At 44.1% G+C, this 25,548-nt stretch overlaps 1 long non-coding RNA gene across 1 annotated transcript in view; it reads left to right on the plus strand.

The window, feature by feature from the left end:
* Positions 1–22,946, plus strand: part of LOC125929558 (uncharacterized) — a 76,934-nt gene extending 53,988 nt beyond the window's left edge. Inside the window, exons 2-5 of the long non-coding RNA XR_007459903.1 lie at positions 9,702–9,767; positions 10,954–11,085; positions 17,419–17,491; positions 19,238–22,946. This is a non-coding gene — a long non-coding RNA (uncharacterized LOC125929558). The remainder of the gene's footprint in view (positions 1–9,701; positions 9,768–10,953; positions 11,086–17,418; positions 17,492–19,237) is intronic.
* The last annotated feature ends 2,602 nt before the right edge of the window (positions 22,947–25,548 follow it).

Here is a 25,548-nt window from a genome sequence, read left to right on the forward strand (position 1 = left end):
CCATCTCATTCTGGATATCAAAGCGGGGTTTTTTGGGTTTTGTTTTTTGCTTTTTGCAGCATACTAATCACTTCATCTTAATCTCAGAAAGGGCTCTTTGGGAAACTTAGAATGTAGGTAGAGAAGGCAGTTTCCCAAAAGCAGAACACTTATTCAGGGGGTGTGCAAAGCTGGTGCCTTTAGAAGAGGGGAGTGCAGTGTTGGAAGTATCTCAGAAAATGTTAGATCAGAGCTTGTTCGGCGGGCTTCCCTGCTATAGCTTTTCCCACAACGGTGCCTCCTAGCTCTCCAAAGGGAGTAGATATAGCATGTGTTACATGCATTGTTTCCCAAGATCATTTCCCCAAGGAGCATCTTTTCTGAACTTTTTTTAAATGTTTGTTTATTTTTGAGAGAGAGGGGAGGAGCAGGCGAGACAGAGAATTCAAAGCAGGCTCCAGGCCCGGAACTGTCAGCACAGAGTCAGACGCGGGGCTCAAACTCATGAAATGTCAGATCATGACCTGAGACGAAGTCAGGCGGTTAACCGACTGAGCCACCCAGGCATCCGGAGGAGGTCTTTTCTAACATGTTTTTGGAAGAAGGCATTTGGGAACGTTAGGGCCCAGTTACACACCATTTTCATTACCCATGCACTAGCTGGCAAGGGGATCAGGGAAGCCTGGTTCGTCTCATGGGCCTGTCTGGACATGCAGTCTGCAGGGGCTGGAGGGGAGGAGGTGATGCTGTGTAGCTGTGGGGTGCGGCGAGCCTCTCCACGGCCCGCCAGCCTTTCATTCCTGGCTCTAACTGGCTTTCCACTCACCCCAGCTGGCCGGGGTCTTGGGGTGAGCAGCACTGTACCCCGGCACTTGGGGCCTCTTGCACAGGCAGTCTCAAGGAGCTGGCGGTTCTCATTCTCTCTCAGATTACCTTCTCTCTCATGTTCTGTCTGGCTGATTGTTATTTCTCTGTTTCTTCTTCCGTCCCATTGCACTTCTCTCTCTCTGTTCTGTGTCTTCCTTTCTTCCTGCCTCTCTTTCTCTCTGCTCCTTTCTTTCTCCCTCTGCCTGTCTTTATCTCTGACTCTCTCTGACAACCCCCCTCTCTCTCTGCCACTTCCTGTGTGGGCCTTGGTCTCTGTCTGCCTGTCTGTCTCTTGCTCATGCCTGAACCCTTCTCTGCAGCCGGCTCACTCTGTCTCTCCCCTCCCCACTCCTTCCCATTTTCTCTACCTCAGTGAGCGTTCACATTGCCGGGTGACACGAAAATGCCCACTGTGCATTGCAGCTTCCTTGACAAACTGACATCCTTTCCATTTCTTCCTTGTTGTCCGACTTGTGTGTTTTGCACATGGCCCCTATGCAGTGGTGTACCTTAGGACCAAGTTCCCCAGAAGCCTTTGCAGACTCTCCCCTCCTGCCTGCTCCAACATTGTTCCCCTCTCTTGTGCTGAACTTCATTTCCCATGCAGACTGGTAGCTTCCCTGAGACGGGTCTTTGTTCATTGCCCTCTCCTTGGGATGGCACATGGAGTCACTCCCAGAACATAGGATGTATAAATCTGACTGCATACCTGTAGTATCTATGGTAACACTCTGTTGACCACCATACTTGGTTATCCATTGAGGTACCTTCCTGGATCCTGCTGGATAACACTCTTGCTGTTGATCCTTGCTCTAAGTTGCTTGGCGTTTCCACAGGACACCCTCCCTCTAGTGTGGAAATGACTGAGCCTGGTGGGAGAGAAAGACAAGTAATTTAAAATTCAAGGTTGGCATCGATGCGGGGGGAAAAAACTCATCCTGAGTTTTTTAATATGGCTCACTTTGAAATGAAATGCTTCCTGGGACTTGGTTGGTATCATTAAAACTTTCAGAGGGATTGATTTCATTTGTGGGCTGATACTATTTAAGTACAGAAGCTTAATAAGAAATCTATTTTTGGGGCACCTGGGTGGCTCAGTTGGTAAACCATCCGACTTTGGCTCAAGTCATGATCCCACGGCTTGTGAGTTTGAGCCCCACGTCGGGCCCTGTGCTGAAAGCTCGGAGCCTGGAGCCTGCTTCTGATTCTGTGTCCCTCTCTCGCTCTGCGCCTCCCCCACTTGTGCTTTAAGAATAAATGAAACATTAAAAAAAATTTTTTAAAGAAATATATTTTTCAGCTGGGTGGCACTTGCAGAATATCTAATGATCAGGTACCAAATTGTCTGCTGCCCCACAGTTATTTTTCAAAGTGCCATTTAAGAGACACTACTAAAACTATGTTGCACATAGAGGCTTAGCTTAGAAATGTTAATTTTTGACCCAAAATCCTCCAGAAAGATTCCCATAGAACCCACTTTAGACCTCTCTGTGTTCCAGAATAAAAACCCGTCTTTCAGCCCAACATCTTTTTCTGTCCATGGGCAAATACCCCAAGTGATCACAGGCTCCTTGCCGTCCAAGCAAAGAGTTCTTCAAATCGCCAGTCTCTTCCCACATATGCCTGGGTTAAACTCTTGCCCCTGGTTTATGCCTGGCTTGTTCACCATCATGGGTAGTTGGGTTCCATGGGAGAGCCTGAGGGGCTACAGTTTGGGGTTCAGGTGGGCAGTGCCTGGCTACCCAGGGTTTATGGGTGTGGAACTTTGAAAATACATTTTCTTGAAGATCAGGGTTTTGTGTCTATTAGCAAATGCAGCATCTGCAAGCTTTGCCCCAAAGCGGGTCTCCTTTGGATGCAACCAGGAAACACTGGCAAGGTACAGAAGGGTCCAGATTTATAAACCTCGTGCTCCTTAATGATTTCAGCTGTGCATTGAGAGAGGCATTTGCTGCCCTGGCTTAGGCTATGTGTTGGTCGCTCATGTTATTTGTGGCTGTCTTACATAGAGCATGGGCCCACTGCAGGGATGTGGCAGACATGGGAGATACAGGCTCTGCCTTTGAGGACGTCAGTCTTTTCTGTGACTTGCATGTTTCTGGTTAGACAGCATTGTGACTTGGCTTGGAAACAGAGGTCTACACGGACAGAGGTCTAAATCTGGCACCTTTCCTGCCACGGATGCCGAAGAAACAGAAGCCATGATTACAAGGCGGCTTTTGGCCCCCCATGTTACCTATTCTCCCTTCCCCAGCACAGCTTTGCCAGTGGCTCATTCGAATTTGCTGCCCGCAGCCCCACCAGCAGAATTGGCAGTCAAGATGTGCCTGTGCTCACAGGCACGATGCCCCCATTTTATTTACTACCAAGTCCTTCCTGAAATAAGCCTATTCTTCCTTGTTTGTTTCCATCTGACCCGGAAGTTCCCATTTGGATGAAGCAGAGTCCTGCCCTCAAGACACACACACGTGATTGGCACCAGCAAGGCCCACTCTTACTTAGCTAATGAGGTAGCTGTGACCTCACTCTGCCTTCTGCACAAGCTGCTCCCCGACTCCACTCCTGCCTCCCACAAAAAGACCCTGTGTTGCTTTGCTCCCCACCATTGTGTATTTTATTGGCATGTAAATTTCTCGGTAGGATGTCATTAGCATGGAAAAGGAGTGCCCTTGATTGGCCACCCAGTGGGACTCCCCTGTGGGTTTGTCTGGGCAAGGACCTCTGTCCCACATGGTTGGAATGAAACACTGTCCTTGGCTCATTTTTGTAGCCCTCCCCATTCTGTTCTAGTCTGTCCCCACCATGCCTTATAAATGTTTTTGACCAAGACATTAAACCCTAATGTAATTTATTTCATTTCTTCTAAATTAACACCATATTTCTGAGGATACATAAACACATGATTTTACTTGTACAAAACCTCTAACTGGATATATTAATGCATTTATTCCTTAATTTAATAAACTTTTCTATGTGATAAGAGTTCCCTTCCCTACCAATTGCATGTGACATTCTCCATTTTTATTTTTTAGGTTCCTTCCTAATTTTTATAATTTTTTTTTTTAAATAAAGGCCCATTGGTACTTCCTCTTCTCCTGGCCTGTCATAAATTTAGGGCTGCTGTGTTGGGCAGTGAACAGTCTGAACTGAGTGGCATCTGGGCACCAAAACGATCTTCCAGTTTCCTGTGAAAGCTTTCCCCATATTCTTGAAGTAGATTTATGTAATCTCTCAGTAAAAACAAATGCTGTTTTTGCTCTGTGCTTCTTACAAGTTGAGTCTCTGACTAGTTGAGTCTTGGTTTGTGGGATCCTGAGTAGATTATGCCTCGGTATGTTGCTGTCCCTCTTTGAGGAGATTATGTGATTGGATTGGAACACATGCTTCTTGGTAAAGGAATCCCTGATGAATTTGCAAAAAGCCAAGCCATTGGCTCCCTTGATCTGTTCTTTTGGAAATGACCTCTTCTTGATGTACAGGCGCCATCTTGGAATTGCCTATGGGGTTCTTGAGTGCCCCCCCTCCTTGCTTGTGGGGACTGCAGAGATGCTACGTTTATTTTTGAGGAGAATGATTTTATTGACCAGGATTCAAGTGGTTTTCTCCCAGATACTCAAGGGGCTGGCCTACACCAAAATGGGGGGTTGTGGTTTGAGTGGTGTTTCCAGTGGGGCATTTGTAATATGACTGAACCAACGTTTCTGATAAAGTTGGAAAAACCTCAGGTCCCCTTAGGTTTTTATTTCTTTGCTGGGAACGTGGCTTTCTGCTTGCTGTCCTGGAGTCTCCCTGCCTGTGGCAGCATGCAGGTGTGTACACCTCAAATGGGAATCACCTTCCTCCTGTTACCAGAAGGTCCACGGCCATCTGTTGCTCCCAACACCTTGATACAGCTCTGATATCTTTTTAGCTTTGTTGTAAAAAGAATCTGGCAGCTGCTGAAGCAGCACCTCTCATCTTCTCCCTCACCTCTTACTATTGGCCCTTGGGTCACGGAGCTCTGCCCCTTCCATTTGCTCTTCATTCTGTGTGCAGGGCCTTGCTTCTCTGCCTTCTGAATTTCGGAAGACCTACTTACGTTTTTTTTCTAAGTGACATAAACAAGAGTATGTTTTTGAAAGAAATTAAATACATATATATATTGGATAGAATACAAAATACAAGTGTCCCTCCCCCAGAGATCTTTCCTGTGAAGAGATTTGGTATCTATCCTTCCAGATATACTTACGCATTTACATAAAGACAGATGTATGTACCTATACTTGACTATTTTTAACAGCTGATTGCAACTGGCTTTCTCCATTCATGAGCATGAGTTGGCATCTCCTTCCTTCCCGGTCTTCCAAATCTTTTCAATCCTTCAGAGACCAGCTCGTTCTCAAGCCCTTTGTGGCCTGTAGGTACTAAGTGGTTTATATTTTTAACTTTCTCTGAATTCTTGTAATCCTTTTTTCTCCCCTCGGCCACCCCTTTTGTCTAGTTTTCTTATGCCCTCCTTTGTTCATTGGTTTGTTCTGTTGACCCACACCCAGTTCAGTTCTTCTGCCGCTGGACAGAGGTTAGTTGTACAGTGGAGGGAACCCAGAGATATGTTCACATGTAATTGTAGTAGAGTGTGGTTGTGTGTGACAGTTGGTTGGCTCTTGAGACATGATTGTTGAATGAATGAATACATGAGAAAGAGTTCTGTAGAAGTAGGTGTAATGGTGGCACAGGGGTGGGTCAGTTAACTGGGACTGACTGGGAAGGCTTCCAAGAGGACATGTTTGTCTTGGGTTTTGAAGGATGAGTAGAAATTGGTCAGGAGGATGGGCCTGTTAGAAGGAACAGTGGTGTAAGTCAACACAGTTTGTTTATATTATCCGCTGCTTTGGAGGGAGTATCTTTGTGCTTCTGCATCAGACAATGAAGACCTTAAAAATGGGAGAGGCATTTATGCTCTTACCTATGGCCGCAGATTACATTTATTGAGCACTTACTATATACCAAATTCTTTACCAAGTATTTTATGTGCAGCAGCAAGCCCTCCTGTCCGTTTTAGGGATGAGAAAATGAAGGCACACATAAAATAGATACTGTGCCCAGGTCCTTGTGATGAGTAAGGGATTGAGCTGGTAAGTATCCCCTTTTTTCAGTCTTCATGTGCTCATCTTTAAACAGGACTGTTGGGGGGCAAGGGAGTGCCTGGGTGGCTCAGTTGGTTAAGCGTCCAACTTCGGCTCAGGTTGTGATCTCACAGTTTGTGGGTTTGAGCCCCGTGTCGGGCTCTGTGCTGACAGCTCCAAGCCTGGAGCCTATTTCAGATTCTGTGTCTCCCTCTCTCTCTGTCCCTCCCCCACTCATGCTCTGTCTCTCTCTCTCAAAATAAATGAACTAAAAAACCAAAACTTAAACATGTCTGGGGGTGCCTACCAGAGAGTTGTATGAGGTTTGAGTTAAATGAGATAATGCTTCTAAATCATGCACAGCAAGGGGTCAGATACCACCTTCTCATAATCCTGAATAAAATACCACCCCTGTGCTTTATGTTTCTACCTAACACTTACCCCTCCTTGGTGTAGTTATTTGCTGTCTCCCCCTTCATCATTTTATACTGGACTGTGTCCCTCGTGCCAGGTAGAGACTTTTAACTATTTGCTGAATGAATGAATACTAGTTTCTAGTTTCGTCACTGTAGCATCTGAAGTACGGATGCCCAGAAAATACTCGGTGAATCTGATTGAAGGTAAACATTTTATGCCAGTTCAATACACCAGCAAGGGACCATGGATTTATGTGTCACCAGATGATCAACATTGCTGTTTTGTTTGTTTGTTTGTTTGCGGTCATGTGTGAGGAGCTATCCTATGTCTCCGGCCCCTGATTTTCCTGATGTCTCGATTTAAACGGTTTCCAATTTGAGTATGCAATTATGCATCAGTCACAGCGATAACTCGTGCTTTCCTTGGTGGTTTGTCAGAACAAGTTAGAGCTTAACTGGAGAAACAACTCTTGGGAGAGCAAGGGCTGGCTGGAGAAGACGTGCCCCCTCTGCCCCCCGGCCCGCATCTGGAACATCACTTCTCCACCCAGATGCCGGTCCCAGTCTTGCCCCTCCCCCAGATTCAGTGTGGATGGTGCCTTGTTAGTGCCCTCTGTGAGTCGGTGGCTGACCGGGGCACTGGCGATGCAAAGAACAGGTCCCAGACTGTCCCCTGGACCCTCTGCCTGCATTGTGGAGGAGAGCCCCATGTGAGCTGATCTCTGCCCCTAGCCTGGGCGGTGTCTATTGCTCCGCATCTTGGTGTTCTGAGAGGACACACCAGGGAGGAATGCCTTGTCCTCAGATCCGCACTCCCCAAGGTGTGAGGCATGTGGTCCTGCTGTTAGGTGGGATCATTTCAGGTGGCTCACTAGCCCAGTGTTAACCAACATGGGCCCTGCAGGGGAGGAGAGTGGTTTTCTTTGCAGGGGGCTTTCAGCAGTGCTGGCATCTTAATCGCTTCTGTGACTCCCTGACACAGTGAACAAGAGCCTCAGGGTCAGGGTGCTGGCCGGCCATGGTGTCTGGAAGTCTAGATGCTGCGGCTCAACCCAGGTCATCTGGCCGTGTGTCTCTGGAGCACGGCCAGGACATCCCTTGTTGACTTGGGTGATCCTAAGGCACATAGGGTTCAGAATCACTGACACTTCAAATTTCAGAAAGTTGCGGGCGCCTGGGTGGCTCAGTCGGTTAAGCGGCCGACTTCGGCTCAGGTCATGATCTCACGGTCCGTGAGTTCGAGCCCCGCATCGGGCTCTGTGCTGACAGCTCCGAGCCTGGAGCCTGTTTCAGATTCTGTGTCTCCCTCTCTCTGACCCTCCCCTGTTCATGCTCTGTCTCTCTCTGTCTCAAAAATAACTAAACGTTAAAAAAAAAAAATTTAAAAAAAAACCAAATTTCAGAAAGTTGCATTCATTGGCTTTGGCTCTCTCTATATAGCAAGTAACATTGGTCTGCTCTTTGCTAGAGTGATTCCATTTTTCAGTAGACTTTGTAAGAAAAAGGTAGGCAGGACTCTGCTTCTTGTGGCCTGCAAGACCCAGAGCCTTAATACTTCTTGGGCTATGGGCTGAAGACTGCCCTCCTTTCTCCCTACCCAGGTTCATTGTGGCCATTTGCCTCGTCAAAGTGAGCAAGCCAAGAAAGTATAAGATGCTAGCAAGACGGAGGTCAGCTGTAACCAAACCTCGGAAGTGGCACCCCATCACTTCTGCCCTCCCTCTTCGTTAGAAGCCAGTCACCGGGGCCCCCATACTCAGGGAAAGGGGACCACACGGGGCAGGAAGGTTACGAGATGGGACCCACCAGGATGCATGTGGGGAGGCTGCTTTGCACAGGAAGCTTGCTGAACACACCTGCTCCTTAATGTCCCCATCACCTTCAGGGGCGCCCCTGGGGGAAGAGTTCTCGCAGGTCCTGAAGCCAGGAGATGGGCTGGCTTGGAAGCCATCACAGGTGTATTTTGTGGGCAAAGAGGATCTTGGAACTGGTTTTACTTCACTCTTTGGTCAAGAGGCATCTGGGCCAAAATGACTGCTTCTCTTTAGTTGATTGTGTAGAAATAAGTTATTATGTAGAAATGGACAACCTAGAGCTCCCATGGCAGGACTTTGTGTGCAGAGCCTCCCCACTCCAGTCCGGAAGTTCTGTTTCTGTCTTTATCTCATCCCTATCTCTTTCTTGCTTGCTTTATTCTTTTTTTTTTTTTTAATTTTTTTAACGTTTATTTATTTTTGAGACAGAGAGAGACAGAACATGAATGGGGGGAGGGTCAGAGAGAGAGGGAGACACAGAATCGGAAGCAGGCTCCAGGCTCCGAGCTGTCAGCACAGAGCCCAACGCGGGGCTCAAACTCGTGAACCACAAGATCATGACCTGAGCTGAAGTCGGACACTTAACTGACTGAGCCACCCAGGCGCCCCTTGCTTGCTTTATTCTACCCCACCGCAGATACTATCGTGTGCCTGAAACTTCACATGTCTTGGGGTTTGGAGAACGTGGTATCTGGAGTTGTGTTCTGTTTAGGGTGGTCTGTGGATTTTTGAAGCACAGAGGTGACCACAGCACCTCCATCCAGGTGCCTGGGGATTCCAACCAGGAACAAGCAGGCAAGGCTGGCATTGAAAGCCCCCAGCTGGCTGGCATGCAGCAGAATCACAACTCACAGCCTGAGGAACAGTGGCCACAGCTTCCTGTGTTCCACAAGCCTCTCTGCCTCAGTAACAGCATGGTTTTGGACAAGGTGTGTTACCTCTTTGAGCCCCACTTTTCCCATCTATAAAATGGGGTGTAGGGCTTTAGTCAGAGGAGGCTGGGTTATTTTGTAGTACCAAACAGCTCTAAAAAGTCAGTACAGAAAACACAAAGGTTTCCCTCTCAGTCACATTCCCCATCCTCACGGTTGGCTGGGCTTCTGCATCATCACCATCTTCACACCCAGACCCAGACCACAGAGAGGAAAGAGCCTGGCCAAGCACTCACACTCTGTCTCAGAGCTTACACCCAGGTAGGGCACACATCACTTCTCTCTTCACTGGCAAAGCACGTCCTACTGAAGCATCTCAATGCAAGTGAGAGGGGAAGTGCAATCTTGCCAGCATCTGGAAAGAGCGTCGTGGGTAGCCTTGGTGACTTTCACAGGGGGCACTTCTCGGAGTGGTGGTGAGGATTCCAGCAGAGGACATGTGCAGAGCTGTAGAGCCTGACATTTAGTTACCACTTGTGAGCAGTGATGCTGTGGTTATGGCCGTGGTAATGACGCTGAGCAGACAGGTCAAGCTTATCTAGGGGCCCCTGGTTGATAATCCTTTGTCTTTGTGATCTTTTCCTCCAGTGCCTGTGTCATGAGGTTCTTGGGTTCCTGAGTTCCGAGTACTGTGCTTTGAACTGGGGATCAGAGGTAAGCCCAACATGGTCTGTATCTTCAGATCGCTCATAGTCTCTCCTTGGCAGCAGGAAATGGAGGGATTTCCTTTGGGTTTTCATTGTCAGGGTTTGACCTTCGTAGGGAACCGTATAGAGTAAGATAAATGCTGGAGCTGGGAGGGGCCATTGTTTCTGTACTGGTTAGGATGCTTTCAGGGACAGAAGCACAGAACCGAAGCCAAAGCAGGTTCAGCAAAGCAAGGAATTTGTTTTGCTGGATAACTGAAAAGTTTAGCACTTGGTGAGCAGTGGCGCCAGGCTACTCCCCCACTCCAGTCATCATCAAGAGGAAAAATACAACTCTCTGTCCAACAGATAGTTGGGCTGTCCCCCAAATTCCCAACATTCTCTCCAATCAAACCAACTTAGTCATGGGCCAGTTTTGAACCACTCCCTAGGACCATATGGACAGGATGTGCTGTTTGACCTAAGGGATTTAGTGCCTATCCTGGGGTCAAGGCATAGGGTTTTTTCCACATAGATCTCTTGTCAGGTGATTTCCCTTGCCCCTCCCTTTCCTTGGGGGAAAAACAAGCTCAGAGAAGCTAAGTGACTTGCCTGCTGCCACTCAGCACGTGAGAAACAGAGCAGGAGCCGGCTGTGGGTCTGGGACTGTGCACTCCTGCTGCTTTGCCTTGGTTCCAGAAACATCTTCTCAAAAAGGTGCCCATTTCAAAGGGTTGGAGAAACCTCCCACGCTGGGAGACGTGAATATACAAGGGACGTTAAATGACACTGTGCTTGGCATCTTTAATTAGCAAAACTTCATTATTTGTTGCTTATTGATAACAGATTGAAAATCAGGCAGATTTCTCCCTGGCAGGACTGTGTCTTAAGTCTGATCTCTCTGGGTGACAGTTTGGGGCTCTAACTGAAGGTTTTGGTGATTGGCTTCCTGTCATCAGTGCGAGTGGGCACTGCCCAGTGGTGATGAGACCACTGTCCAGCTGGTTATGGGAGGCACTGATTTGGGAGAAGTGGAGCAGTTAACCTTCATGGGTGAGTATTTCCAGAAGGTGCTGTTTTGGCATTATTGCCAGTCTCCAGTGTTGAGCATCACAGTGCAAGTTGTCTAAGAGGCACATTTTGCAATGTGCCATTTTAGTGTTTGAGGACAGAGAGCTCAGCTCCAAGAATTCTTTTTTGATTTCTTCTCTCAGTGCCATAATCTTGGAGTCCTGCAGACTGGATCTCCTAAGGCTAATCACCTGCATGAACTGCTCTGTGGAATTTATTTGCCCTCCCACCTATCTGGCCTTTCCAAGAGCTGATAGCACCGTGGGACAGGTCAGGTGAGTGAACTTAGGAAACGATTTGCCCCTATAGTCACCATGTTCCTCAGGGAAGAACACGTCTTCCAGCGGGCCCCTACCCCCAGTCTTTGGAAATGACCATCCCTACCAGTAAGTGATGCTGTGACCCTTCCTTACTCATTCATTGAGATACTTGCCAAGTGCCTCCTGTGTGTCAGGCACTGGGATATGACACACCAGTATGTAATTTCTTTCACTTAGTGTATGGTAAGCCCAGTGGGGAAGTAGTATCTGCCTGCTTTACAGCTGGGAAGGGCAGGGCTGGGGTCACCGGGGGCTTTGGGCATGCTCTTTGGAGACCATGTCCTATCCTGGTGTGGGTTCTGGACGCTGTGCTTCCTGCTTCCTCTCCCAAGAACCCTGCACCCTTAAGCAAGTCGGGTCACCTCTCAGAGTCCACATCCCCATCTGTGCATAAAATGATGCCTAACAGGGCCTGGCATGGAACAAGAGGGGAGTAAGTGTAACAAATGATTGCAGGTCTGGTGGTTTTACAACAGCACAATACAAATTTATTGTCTCACAGTCATGGAGGCCAGAAGCCTGAAATCAAAGTGTGAGCACCAACAGGGTCTGGCTCCATTTAGAAGCTCCAGGGGAGGATCCTTCCTTGATGTCTCTGGTGGCTGCCAGCCACTCAGCTGGCTGTCCCGTCCGTGACCTCCTCTCCTCCTGCCCTGCGCCCTTCAACCCACAGCCGCCAGATGGCTGTCCGGTCGAGCAGCTGTGGTGAGGACACTAAGGTTGGGGTTCCTGGTAAAACGCCACTCAGGAGGAGGGGGTCTGCCTTAAAACAAATGGAAGCCTTTAAACTACAAGGAACAGAAAATCCGCTGGTATGTTTGTAGCCTGGGATAAATCATTCTCAAAAGTGTGGCAAATGCAGATGCCAGCTCAGCGTAAATAAGGAAAGAGATGAAGGATGAGAAAGAAAATAAAAAGGCTTTATTCCAGAAGAGAGGACAGGGCAAAGAAGAGGGAGCAGCTAAGTTTCTGTTCTAACAGAGAGCTACTGAGTTCAGTCCTCGTGTCTCTGGCACCTTAGGGAAAGTGGGCCATGCCAATTCTCTGCTCCTCATGGCGGGGCTGACAGGCTCAAGAAAATGCAGGGGCCTGGGAGAAAGCCGACAGTTTGCTGTACCGTCCCAACCTCCGTAGTGGGGCTGGCCCCTCTGTTTGGAGTGGCTGGTGAGCGGGCCCCGAGGTGCCCTGGAGAGATAAGGAGATGAGGTGCGTTCTACAAAGTGGAAAATGGGTTCTGATCAAACATGAGCCCGTGGGAAAGACTGTGAAGTTCTGAGCCACCTGCATCTGCCTTCCTGTTGTTGTCCTAGTGTGGGGAGGTGGGAGGGCGGCATGGGACAGGAGGTTGAGGGGTGGCACTTACTGAGTGCTTACTACTAAGGCAGAGTGGGTAACGCGCTAGGCGGCTTGCAGACATGATGAGGTGGTGAGTGCTGGTTCCATTTTGCAGACCAGGAAACCAAGGCACAAGGATTCTTAGGAAGTGGCGAGACCCAGGTCTGCCTAACCTTAAGACGTCGGATGTTGTGTCTTTCCTCAAGGACCTCCGCAGCCAAAACTAATCAGTACAGAGCTTCCAGAGAAGCAGACCCCTCTACCCCTGCCCCAGGTGCCTGAAGTGGTGTCCAGGGTACGGCTTTCTTATTTGTAAGCAGAAATGAAACCCCTGGGAGGAGACATTCTAGAGCCATTTCACTTTTACTTGAACATGAGCAGTGCCTGCTCGTGTGCAGATGCGATCACTGCGCTTGTGACAGTAAAAATACCAACCGTGTGTGTCATTGGCGGCAACCCTCCTGGGCATGCCCATGCTCTAATGACCTGAGCATCTTCCCTGCTCTTTACAAGAAGCCGCCTTTCTGAGGCGCTCAGTCTTACGGGTTCTTTCCTTCAGAGATGAGCCTGGATTCTTGTTTTGGACCTGCATTTCTTGGTGCAGAAGCAGCAGGTGTAGTGCAAAGAACGAGGCCTGGGATTCAGCCAAACCTGGCTTTGAATTCTTGCTGTATCCGTGAGCACAACACTCAGCCTCTCGAGCCTCTGGCAGGATGGGGGACACCTCCTACTGAGAGCTTGCTCTGGGCATTTTGTGGATAAAAGCCAACAAGTGACTGCATCTTTAAATGCCATTTATCATCATCAGTCCTTTCCAGAATGACCTGGGGCCTCCTTTCCTTCACTGGCCTCCAAAAGTCATTTCACTGGGCTGTGGAAATCAAACATTGGTTCCTCCCCACCAAGAAGAGTTGAATGTTGCCCTGAAATTACCAATAATTTTTCTCTGGCTGTTCCATCATTGAGCGGAGCAGGAGTTGGCCAAGTTTCTCTGTCAACGCCCAGATAGTATGGGTTTTAGGAAGGTGGTCCACACTGTTTCTGTCACCATTACTCGACTTTGTGGATGTAATGTGAAGGCCGCCGTAGATGGTAAGTGTTATACAAGCATCCCTGTGTTCAGAGAGAATTTATTTACCAAAGCAGGCTGGGATTGGCACATGGGCCATGGTCTGCAGATTCCTGCTCTGTCGAATGGGGAGGTTCTGGGTCTCAGGCTGGAATTGGCAGCATGAATGCTCCACGGTCTCTGCCCTGGAGGGTCGCCCCAGTGACACACCTACCCTTGCACAGTCAGGGGGAGTGGGGAGTGTGCTGTTTGCAAGGAGGGGCTTGCATGGGAGGGGCTGTGGGCTAAATGGATAAGAGGCACATATGTTCTCCATATTTATGAGTCTCTTCTGTTTTGTCCCCCTCCCTGTTTTTATTTTTGTTTCCCTTCCCTTATGTTCATCCGTTTTGTCTCTTTAAGTCCTCATATGAGTGAAATCATAGGATATTTGTCTTTCTCTAATTTCACTTAGCATAATACCCTCCAGTTCCATCTACATAGTTGCAAATGGGAAGATTTCATTCTTTTTGATTGCTGAGTAATACTCTGTTGTATATATATACCACATCTTCTTTATCCATTCATGGCTCGATGGACATTTGAGCTCTTTCCATACTTTGGCTATTGTTGATAGAGCTGCTATAAACATGGTGGTGCATGGTGTCCTTTCAAAACAGCACACCTGTATCCCGTGGATAAATGGCTAGTAGTGCAATAGCTGGGTTGTAGGGTAGTTCTATTTTTAGTTTTTTGAGGAACCTCCATACTGTTTTCCAGAGTGGCTGCACCAGTTTGCATTCCCATTGTCTGTATATTATCTGATTTTGACTATGATATGCCTTGGTGGTGGTCATTTTCTGTTGAATCTAACGGGAGTTCTCTGTGCTTCCTGGATTTTGAGGTCTGTGTCATTCTCCAGATTTTGAAAGTTTTCCACTACAATTTATTCACATAAACCTTCTGCCCCTTTTTCTCTCTTTTCAACTTCTGGGGTTCCTATTTTTCAGATATTATTACTTTTTTTTTTTGTAAGTCACTGAGTTCTCTACTTCTTGTATTATGCTCTTTTGCCTGTTTCCCTCCTTTTTTCTGCTTCATTATTCTCCACAATTTTATGGTCTGTTTTGCTGATTCACTACTCTGCTTTGTCCATCCATGCCATTGTGGCATCCATTCGATATTGCATGTCAGTTTTAGCATTTTTAATTTCATCCTGACTAGATTTTGTTTCTTCTATCTCTCCAGAAATGGATTTTATGCTTTTTCCACCCCCGCTAGTACTCCTATTATTGTGGTTCTAAATTCTAGTTCAGACATCTTGCTTATAGCTGTGTTGATTAAGCCCCTATCATTTCTTCCTGCTCTTTCTTTTGGGATGAATCCCTCATCTTATTTTGGAGGAAGAAAAAAAAATTGGTCAAATAAAAAAAATTCAAATAAAGGAAGCTAAATCCTAGGTGTGTTTGGTTGCCTTGTGAAAGAAGCTTGCTATGTGGGGAATAAGCTTAGAAATTTGTTAGCAAAGGGATGACTTGAAATAATGGTTAATTTCGTGTGTCTCAAAGTTTTCATAATTGTAAAGATAGCTATGAAGAGCTTTGGTAACCTAAAACTTTGAAGTTTTGCTAAGTTAAATGATAAACTGGGTTGAATTCACTGGTATCTAAGTATTTTCCAAACGAGATAAAATACTAAAGCAATGATTACTGAACATAGTTTTGTGCTTTCAGCTTCTTTTTGCACAGAACCTGATACTTGGGTTTGTTGGTCAATGTGCTGTGTGCTTAATTGAAAGACTGTACTATGGAAGAACCTCTGTTTTAAAATTTCAGATCTAGAAAAATTCTGATGTAACAGTTCACAATTGGTCACTACTTAGTTTTCACTGGAGACTAAAGTTTCTAAGAGGTAAAATTCTTCTGCTAAATGTAATTAAGATTGATGGAAATAAGGAAAGCAACTCTGAATTAAAAAAAAAAACAACATTGTAAAAGGTTCATGAAGGAAAATCTTTGGAAAGGAATTTTATGTGCTGTTGGGACAAGGTTGAAATAAATGGATTTTAAAAAGTACACTGGTATAAGATTGCAATTCTGCTTTTCTCTCTGTTAAAAAAGACAAAGGTTTCTTGGATTGTTGGTTGGCTCTTGATGAAAAAAAAATGTAAACAAAGTTGTTTTTTTCTTCTCTTTTGTCTCCCTAGAAAACCAAAGTTTCTATGTTTTGCCTTTATCGGGTCTTTGGTTACTTAAAAAAGGTTAAAACTTCTCAATATTAAAGGAGCTATATATATATAACCTATATATATAACAGCTATATAACCCTACATATTTGCTTTTAAAATCTTCATGGCACCTTGGTTAAATAAATAAGTTTCAAGTTTTATAATGATCAATAATCCTATTTAGACATGTACTTTAAAACTTTCTGAGGGTTGGGGCACCTGGTTGGCTCATTTGGTTAAGCGTCTGCCTTCAGCTCAGGTCATGATCTCACAGTTTGTTAGTTCAAGCCCTGTGTCAGGCTCTGTGCTGACAGCTCAGAGCCTGGAGCCTGCTTTGGATTCTCGGTTTCCTTCTCTCTCTGGCCCTCCCCCACTTGTGCTCTCTTTCTCTCAAAATAAATAAATGTAAAACTTTCTGAGGGTTTTAACAAACTTCCTCAAGATGTGAATTGTAAATGAAGTCTTTTTGACTAATTAGACTTTTTGTTTGGTATGTTAAATTACTTGGAAAGAACTCTCAAATAATGATAAACCTTAGGTTGTATTGCTTGGGTAAATGCTGTAACTGTTCAAATATATATGTGAAATTCCTGCAGTTTTAATATGCTTTGATAATAAGGTTATGACTTGATATTCTGATTATTGAAGTGTTCTGTGTTACAGAAATAGCTGAATTTTCTTGTCAAGTGCATTACAGTCTTTTGTCACTTGCAAAATGAGTTTCATCTTCAAGGAGGTTCATAAAAAGAACTTTTTTAAAAAAACAAATACAGCTTTTTGATATCTTTAAAATCATAAAAGTGAAATGGGCAACAATTTCTAGAACTAAAAAGCTGCATTCAAACTGAACAAAAGATTACTAACATGACACTAAGTGAACTGAAAAAAATTATTTTTATGACTTTTGTTTGGAACATTACTGGTTCTCTAATGTTTGCTCTTCCAGATTAGGAAGAGCTCAGGCTCCAGGCTGAGCATGGAGTCTCCTTGGGTCTCTCTCTCTCCCCCTCTCTCTGCCTCTGCCCCCTTTCCACAACTTGTGCTCACTCTCTTTAAAATAAAATTAAAAAAAAAAAAATCCCAGTGCAGCTCTTTCTGCCCACGGGTCCTGTCCCTGTCCTATAATAAAATCCCCTTTTTGCACCAAAGACATCTCAAGAATTCTTTCTTAGCCGTTCGCTCTCTCAAACCCAAACCTTCAAAAATTTTTTCACATTTCATCAAAAGCATGTATGAACTTGTGAAAATTAGTAATGGGAAACCTTATCAAATGGACACGTGATGTTTTGGTAGGGGCAGCTCTCCCACCCTACCATGGCAAATTAATTGTAGCCACAACAGGAAAAGAAGGTCTTGACCTTACAAAGACTTGACCTTGCATGTGGATACTAATCGACTACTGCAGCCAGAGGGAAGAAACTCTTTCCTCACCACCGCCATCTCTGCAACAGCTCAGACAATGAGAAGCCACCACATTTCAAACCACCATTTTACTCCAATGGACTTTTAATCAGCCTTTCCTACTTACCCTTTTTCTCCTTAAAAAAAGCATCCCCCCTGACTTTGTTTCCTGTACTTGCTTATGGTTTTGCCACGGCTTGTATGTCCCAGATTACAATTTTTCATTCCTGAATAAAACCATCTTCTGGTAAAATAACTGGCGGTTTCTGTTTTTAAGGTTAACAATTCTTGGTGATCAGAAGTGGGCTCCAGAGAAGACCCCAACTGCTCCAGATCTGGCTAGCAAACAGGTGCAGTACCCATGGACATTTCTGAGCTGCTTTCATGCCTACCCTGGGGCTTTAAGGACAAGTTTTCTCCTGGGTTTCAAGCTCCACACCTCATGTCTCAGTTCTCCAAGATTTATTTGAGATCTATTTAAGATGTTTTTTTTTTTTTTTAATCATCTCAGAGGACTCATTTGGCCTTAAGTCTAAAGGAACTGTGCTAGCTTTGGTCTACTTCCTGTTTTGAATGAGACTGCTCCTAATGGAACTGGACTAGCCCTCAGTCTGAGTCCTTTTCAAAATCAGACCTTTCCAGTTGGAACTGTGCCAGTAGGAATTGTGAAGGCTTTTGTTCCTATTTCCCTTTTGCAACTGGACTGTTCCCATTGGAACTCTGCCTGTTGGAACTGTGTTAACTTTCAGTCTATGATCTTTTTGGGGCTCAAATGTTCTCTCTGGAACGGTGCTGGCCTTTGGTCTGATTCCTTCTGGAAACAGGCTGTCCCTGAAAACCTTCTAAGAAATGGGATCCCAGACATCAAAATGCTTTGAGGGCATCCTGCCTACTGGGACTCTGGATGGTTTTATGTTTAAAAACTATGGTCCCTCTCTGTACCAAATAAATAAAACTAAATAAATAGACTGACTTAACCAGAAATAATTTAGAACTTCAATGGCCATGATGGGGAACTTTCAGTCATTTCAAACTTAATTTTCTCAAAGCTAAACTGGACAACCAGGGTTCTAAAATTGACAAAACTGAATGAGATACCTATTTCAGTAGGTATTTTGAAGCTTCCAAATGCTATCAAGAATCAAAAATTACATCTCTCCTTGGGGTGCCTGGATGACTCAGTCGGTTGAGCGTCCAACTTCAGCTCAGGTCATGATCTCACGGTTCATGAGTTTGACCCCAAGTTGGGCTCTGTGCTGACAGCTCACAGCCTGGAGCCTGCTTCGGATTCTGTGTCTCCCTCTCTCTCTGCTCCTCCCCTGCTCATACTCTGTCTCTCTCTCTCAAAAATAAATCAAGATTAAAAAAATTTTTTTTTAAATTATATCTCTCCAAATACAATTTACAATCTAAATGATGCAAGCATAGATTAAAAAGACAAAAAGGGGCTTCTGAGTCCTCTTCTTCCCTTCCCCCACCTTCTCTGTCTACAGAGAGGAGGCAATCACCTTGTGCTCAGGCCATACCTCAGGCCCTGCCTCTGGTGCCCATCTTCCTCTGACATAGTGTGTAAGGCCATGACTAAGACCTCACATTTTTCTTAAGGCTCCTTTCCTGTTGTTTTGTTTTGTTTTGATCTCAGTTGTAATGTCCCCAATTGGTAGCTCATACCAGCTCCTCCAGGGTCCCTTCCAGGCCAATAGCCAATTTTTGCATCTTCCTCTGAATATCTTGGGGCAAATGAGTGACAAATTTGTCATTTAAAATCATCTCAGCCTCAGGGGTGTCAGGGGAGATAGCCATATATTTAATGAGAGCCTCCCTAAACCTCTCTAGGAAGGCCATCGGGCTCCCATTTTGTGTTTGTAAAATAGTGGCTAATTTAACATAATTTAAGGTGCCCACCTTAGACCTCCTTAATGTCTCTAAAGCACAAGCTTGGAAGTGGTGGCAATACCATTTCTTAATGGGATGGTCATAGTCTCAATTAGGATCTTGGGATGTAATTACCTGGACCCCAGTAGGAAACCAAAAGTTCCCTATAGGACCTCCAACCCCATGATAATTAGCAAGTTGTCTTTATCTTTTTCTTTCAGAATTTATGGATCAAAATCATCCCAGCTTTTCAGAATGCATCCCACAGGAGTATTGGCCTTGGTTGGAGAATTGCCCATCTATAGGAAAAGGAGGAAGAGGCATCCCTTATCTTAATTTTCCCATAGCTGCCCAGGAGAAGCTTCATGTCCTGATCCTGATAGTTGGACAGGATAAGAAACCTCATCTCCTGGCCCTGCATTTTGCCTGGCTACTCCACTGGGAGCCAAAATCTTTGTCAGTCTCGTGAGGTGCTGGGAGCAGTCACTCTTGTCCAGGTTGACCCTACCTCCAAGAACTGACCTTGTCTTCCCTGATTTCTCCTATCACTCTGTTTTCTGCCTGCAGGACTTTGGGGGTGTTGACTACGACCAAGCAAGACTTCCCTGGTTTAGGAGGATGCACTAATTTTATTTTGGCCCAAGAATAATCATCTTTACAAATATATTTTAAAAGGCTTGTGAAAACGATTTTTTGTAAGGATAAAATTGGCTGCCCAGAGGGCTGAAAGGGACAAAGTAGAGGTCTATTTCCTTGCCTTTTTCAGCAGTGCCCACAGAAATGTGTTCTAGCCATTTAGAGTATCTAGGATGTTACAAATTGGAGGACACTGGGCTAAGTGTAGCAAAATGGCTCCTATGTATTCTAGTAAAAGCCCTTTATATATTATAGTGATCTATCCCTTAAATGACACAGGCATCCATTCCTGTTCGAAACAGAAACAACCCAAATATGGAGCATTTGGAGTCTGGCAACGAGGACATTGTCACCATCTCCCCAGCCTTTGGATCAAAGGAGGGGAAATTTCAAGGCTTGAGTAAAACAAATCAAAAGGGCATGCTGTCCTGCTTTTTTGGTTAAAATCACATTCTCCCCCATCTTTTTGGGCAGACAGAAGTGGGGGGAAAACCTTTGTTTACCTTTTTTTTTTTTAATCAAAAGCATACTGACAATCCAAGAAACCTTTGCTTTTTTAACAGATACTAGGGCAGAATTTTAATCTTATACCAGTGTACTTTTAAAATCCATTTATTTTAACCTTAGTCCATCCTGAGCACATATAAAATTTATTTCCAAAGATTTCCCTTCACAAACCTTCTACAACTTTCCTTTCCTTTCAGATTGTGACCTAAGCCCCTTTTTTCCAAACAACCAGTCTCATTTGGGACAAAATTACCTTCTTTTACCTTCAACAAAAATGTATTCCCCTTCCTTACATCTTCCTTACATATATCCTACTTTTCTACGTAGTAACTTTCTTATCAGTCTTAATTACATTAAGCAGAATTTTAACTCTTAAGAAACCTTAGTCTCCAATGAAAACTAAGTAGTAACCAATTGTGAACTGTTACAGAATTCGGCAGATGGCAAAATTATCAATTAAGCAAAAGCATGTTTTCCAAAAGACCCAAATATCCTTTGTTTCTGTGCAATAAGAAGTAAAAAGCACAAACCTATGTTTAGCAATCAATGCTTTAGCACTTTATCTCGTTTGGAAAAGACCTAGATGTCCAATGAATTCAATTTCAATTTATCATGCTAGCAAAACTTCTAAGTTTCAGGTTGCCAAAGACTTTGAAAGCTATCTTAACAATTACCCATGAAAACTTTAAGAATTAACCATCATTTTAAGTCACCCTTTTGCGAACAAATTGCAACAGAGATAACATAAGCTAATTTGACCTTCAGTAAACCTAGATAGAATAAAAAGTTTTCCATTTAATGCTGACTCTATTTTTAATTAAACCAACAAACTTGAATTCATTTAAATACCAAAGTTTCTCTTGCATCCGCTTAAAAGACAATCAGTTTGTTCCCTATTGTCAGTTTCTACCTGGGACACTGGTGGGGAGATCTGAAGTGGTGGCCCAAGGGAATGCTCTTTGCTCCCTGACATCAGAGGGTGGGAGGAGAAACCAATGATGCCTGAGGCACTGAGGATGGTATAGCAGCCAGTTATGCAGGCCTCACCCAAGGTGGTGCAGAAACAGGAGAAGGGGGAGGGGAAGGCAGAAGAGGCAAGATTCTGCCTAAAAGCCTAAGGCAGATAAAAGCCCAGAGAGCAGACAGAGAGGTCTCCTGGTCCTAAAGTCTGTCAACTTGAACAGATGAGCAGACGCCAGGCTTTTCACCAAGTGGAATTAGGCAGTACATGTTGGGCTAGAGAAGACAGAGAACTTTCCCCGATTAAAAGGAGTTTCAGCAGTGGCTTGGGAATATTCTTTAAAGTCTCCATTCTGAGGTAGACTAACTAGAGATAGTTGGCTCTAATCACCATAGTCAATGACCCAGGAAGTGAATGAGGAAGAAGCCCCCACATACAGTTAGAGTAACTAGGGATGTGCTCAGGATGGACTAAGAATGTATTAGGAAAAACAGAGAGTGTTAGAGTCCCATTTGTTAGGGATGGCCTGTCTTTTTTCTTTCCTCAGTACCCTGGGTTAGGTTTTGGAACACTTCTATATATTGATCAGGATTGTCTGCAACTTTGCTTAGGTTCTTTTTATTTGCTTAGAATCTTGCAAGGAAAATGGAACTTTCATGAGACCAAATTCACCATGAAGCATTTTAGTCAATAGATACATTGAAAGTGCCTTCCTTTCAAGGGGAAGATTTTTCATCTCTGACAATCCTGGATAAGGAGGGCATGAGTGTCTAACAGGTAGCTTTTCCTGAGAAGAGCCCTCAGAGGACAAGTCTGCAAGAACTTGTTTTTCTCAGCCCCTTTAAAGGCCAGAAGGTTGGCACCTAACTTACAAGTCTTATATCAGGAAATTTTGACCATTCACCCTCTCTTTTACAATATAGATCTAACACGGCAGCCCCAAACCTCTGGGATGCAGCAAAGGCAGTCATAAGAGGGAAGTGTATAGCAAGCCAGGCCTTCCTAAAGAAGGAAGAAAGGTCTCAAATACACAACCTAACCTTACACCTTAAAGAGCTGGAGAAAGAACAGAAAATAAAGCCCAAAACAGGCAGCAGAAAGGAAAAAATAAAGATTTGAGCAGAAACCAATGATACCAAAGTCAAGAAAACGGTAGGACAGATCAATGAAACCAGAAGCTTGTTCCTTGAAAGAAGTAACAAAATTGCTAAACCCCTAGCCAGATTGATCACAATGAAAAAGGAAAGGACCCAAATAAATAAAATTAAGAATTAAAGAGGAGAGATCACAACCAACACTGCAGAAATAAAAAACAATCTTAAGAGAATATTATGAGCAATTATATTCCGTTTTATTGAGAAATGTGGAAGAAATGGATACATTCCTAGAAACATATAAGCTACCAAAAGTGGAACAGGAAGAAATAGAAACTTTGAACCCATCACCAGTAAAGAAAGTGGATTATTAATCAAAAATCTCCCAAAAAACAAGAGTCCAGGGCCGGATGGCTTTCCAGTGGACCTCTACCAAATATTTAAAGAAGAGTTAACATCTATTCATGTGAAGCTTTCCCAAAAAATAGAAATGGAAGGCAAGCTACCAAACTCATTCCACGAGGCCAGCATTACCTTGATTCCAAAACCAGACAAAGACCCCACTTAAAAGGAGGACTACAGACCAATTTTCCTGATGTAAATGGATGCAAAAATTCTCAACGAGATACTAGCCAAGCAGATCCAACAATACATTAAAAGAATTATTCACCACGATCAAGTGGGATTTATACCTGGGACACAGGGCTGGTTCAATATCTGCAAACCAATCAATGTGATTAATGTGAATTAATGTGAATCAATTAATGTGATTAATGTGAATTCACATTAATAAAGAGTAAGAACCACATAATCCTCTCAATAGATGCAGAGAATGCATCTGACAAAATACATCATCCTCTCTTGATAAGAACCCTCAAGAAAGGAGGAATAGAAGAATCATACCTCAAGATCATAAAAGCTAGATACAAAAGACCCACTTCTAATATCATCCTCAATGGGGAAAAATTGAGACTTTTCCTCTTAAGGTCAGGAACATGACAAGGATGTCCATGCTTACCATTGTTATTCAGCATAGTGTTGGAAGTCCTAGCTTCAGCAATCACACAACACAAGGAAATAAAAGGCATCCAAATTGGCAAGGAGGAAGTCAAAATTTCAGTCTTTGCAGTCGATACGATACTCTATGTGGAAAATCCAAAAGATTGCACAAAAAAAAAAAAAAAAAAAAACCTGCTAGAACTGATCCATGAATTCAGCAAAGTCGCAGGATATAAAATCAATGCACAGAAATCGGTTGGATTTTTATACACCAATAAGGAAGCAGCAGAAAATCAAGGAATCAACTCCATTTACAATTGCACCAAAACCCATAAAATATCTAGGGATAAACCTAACTGAAAGGGTAAAAATTCGATACAGTGAAAACTATAGAAAGCTTATGAAAGAAATTGGAGAAGACACCAAAAGATGGAAAAATATTCCAAGCTCATGGATTGGAAGAACAAATATTGTTAAGGTGTTAGTACTACCCAAAGAAATCTACGTACTCAGTGTAATCCCTATCAAAATAACTCCAGCATTCTTCACAGAGCTACAACAAAAAAACTCTAAAATTTGTATGGAACCAGAAAAGACCCCAAATAGCCAAAGCAATCCTGAAAAAGAAAACCAAGAGTGGAGGTACCACAAGTCCGGACTTCAAGATGCATCACAAAGCTGTAATCATCAAGACAGTATGGTACTGGCACAAAAGCAGACACATAGATCAACTGAACAGAATAGAGAACCCAGAAATGGACCCACAAACGTATGGCCAACTAATCTTTGGCAAAGCAGGAAAGAATATCCAATGGAAAAAAGACAGTCTCTTCACCAAATGGTGTTGGGAAAACTAGACAGTGACATGCAAATATGAAAGTGGACCACTTTCTTACACCATACACAAAAGCAAACTCAGAATGGATGAAAGACCTAAACGCAATGCGGGAAGCCATCAAAATCCTAGAGGAGAAAGCAGGCAAAAACCTCTTTGATCTTGGCCATAGCAACTTCTAACTTGACGTCTCTGGAGGCAAGGAAAGTAAAAGCAAAAATGAACTACTGGGACTTCAACAAGATAAAAAGCTTAACTGACTGAGCCACCCAGATGCCCCTCCATTGAGCAATTTTAATGGCTTTTCTTAAACCAGAAGGTTGAAACAAAGTTCAGTCTTATACCAAAATAAAGCCTCATGAATCTGTTCATGATTATTACTTTTTACTCCAAATTGTCTTTAATGAAAACTCTGCTCCTCCTTTAGATCTATGTTTGTTAATGTGCTAGTCTGGGATCTTTCCCTTTTAGTTAAAAGAACCAAGAATGGAATGGGAAACTATGCCCACTCCAGGTTTAATTAACCTGGAAAACCACTTTGCTCAGACCCTAGATGAGTCATCTAGTGGAAAGACTGTTAAATTTTCAATTCTCAACTCCAGCAAATAAAGCCCCCCCCCCCCCAAAACTAGAAGCCTAGTTCCTGCTGTGACTGAAAGAAACTAGGACATTGGAAAAAAAGATGGTTATAAGTTTAAGAGCTTCAAGGCCCTCCAGCCCTCTTGCCAACCTTTTCAATGTCCTCCCAATTCCCAATGATGGGATTCCAAGGAACAATGGAGCCCTTCCCAACCCTCACTCTTAATCTCTTTGGAGAAACTACTCTCCAGATTGGGAATGAATATATCTCTGTCTTTACTGAAGCTGGAACTAACCCCAGTGCTATAAAGCAGCCCTAGCCTTGGAGTACAAAAACAGTTCATTTGGTGGGGATCTATTAGATCTCAACAGGTTCCTATCTCTGAACCTACTCCCTTTGATCCAGGCCCTTTGAGAGATATACACCCTATTCTCCTTAGTTCTTTGACCCCTATTCATTAACTGGACTGAGATTTCTTAGAAAAATATCATACTGGAATTTCTCTTGTACAAAAGGGAAAAATAATTCTAGAATTTGACAATAGTAACCAAAATAGCAAAAAGGGGAAACAAATGATCCTTTGGCAACTTTTCTGTGCCGTGTCTATGCTGGTACTATAGCTGAGTCTGGCAGTACTGATCATTTATTCCTACTGGATCAGCTACCATCCTCTTTATGGGAAAAATCTTCAACTGATCTTGGCAGAATCCACAGTGCACCTCCCGTCAAGATTCAAATTGATCCTACAAAACTTCTCCCTAGAATTAATCAAAATCCTATAAATTAAGAAGGCCTTCAAGGCATCAACACCCTAATAGAATGTTACAAGGTTCGTGGCCTCATTATCCCCTGCAGTAGTCCATGTAACACCTCTATTATACCTGTGAGAAAACCCAACTGCTGAGGATAGTACTTTGTCC

This window comes from Panthera uncia, chromosome A2 (genome assembly GCF_023721935.1).
Source record: "Panthera uncia isolate 11264 chromosome A2, Puncia_PCG_1.0, whole genome shotgun sequence".
Classification (NCBI taxonomy): domain Eukaryota; kingdom Metazoa; phylum Chordata; class Mammalia; order Carnivora; family Felidae; genus Panthera; species Panthera uncia.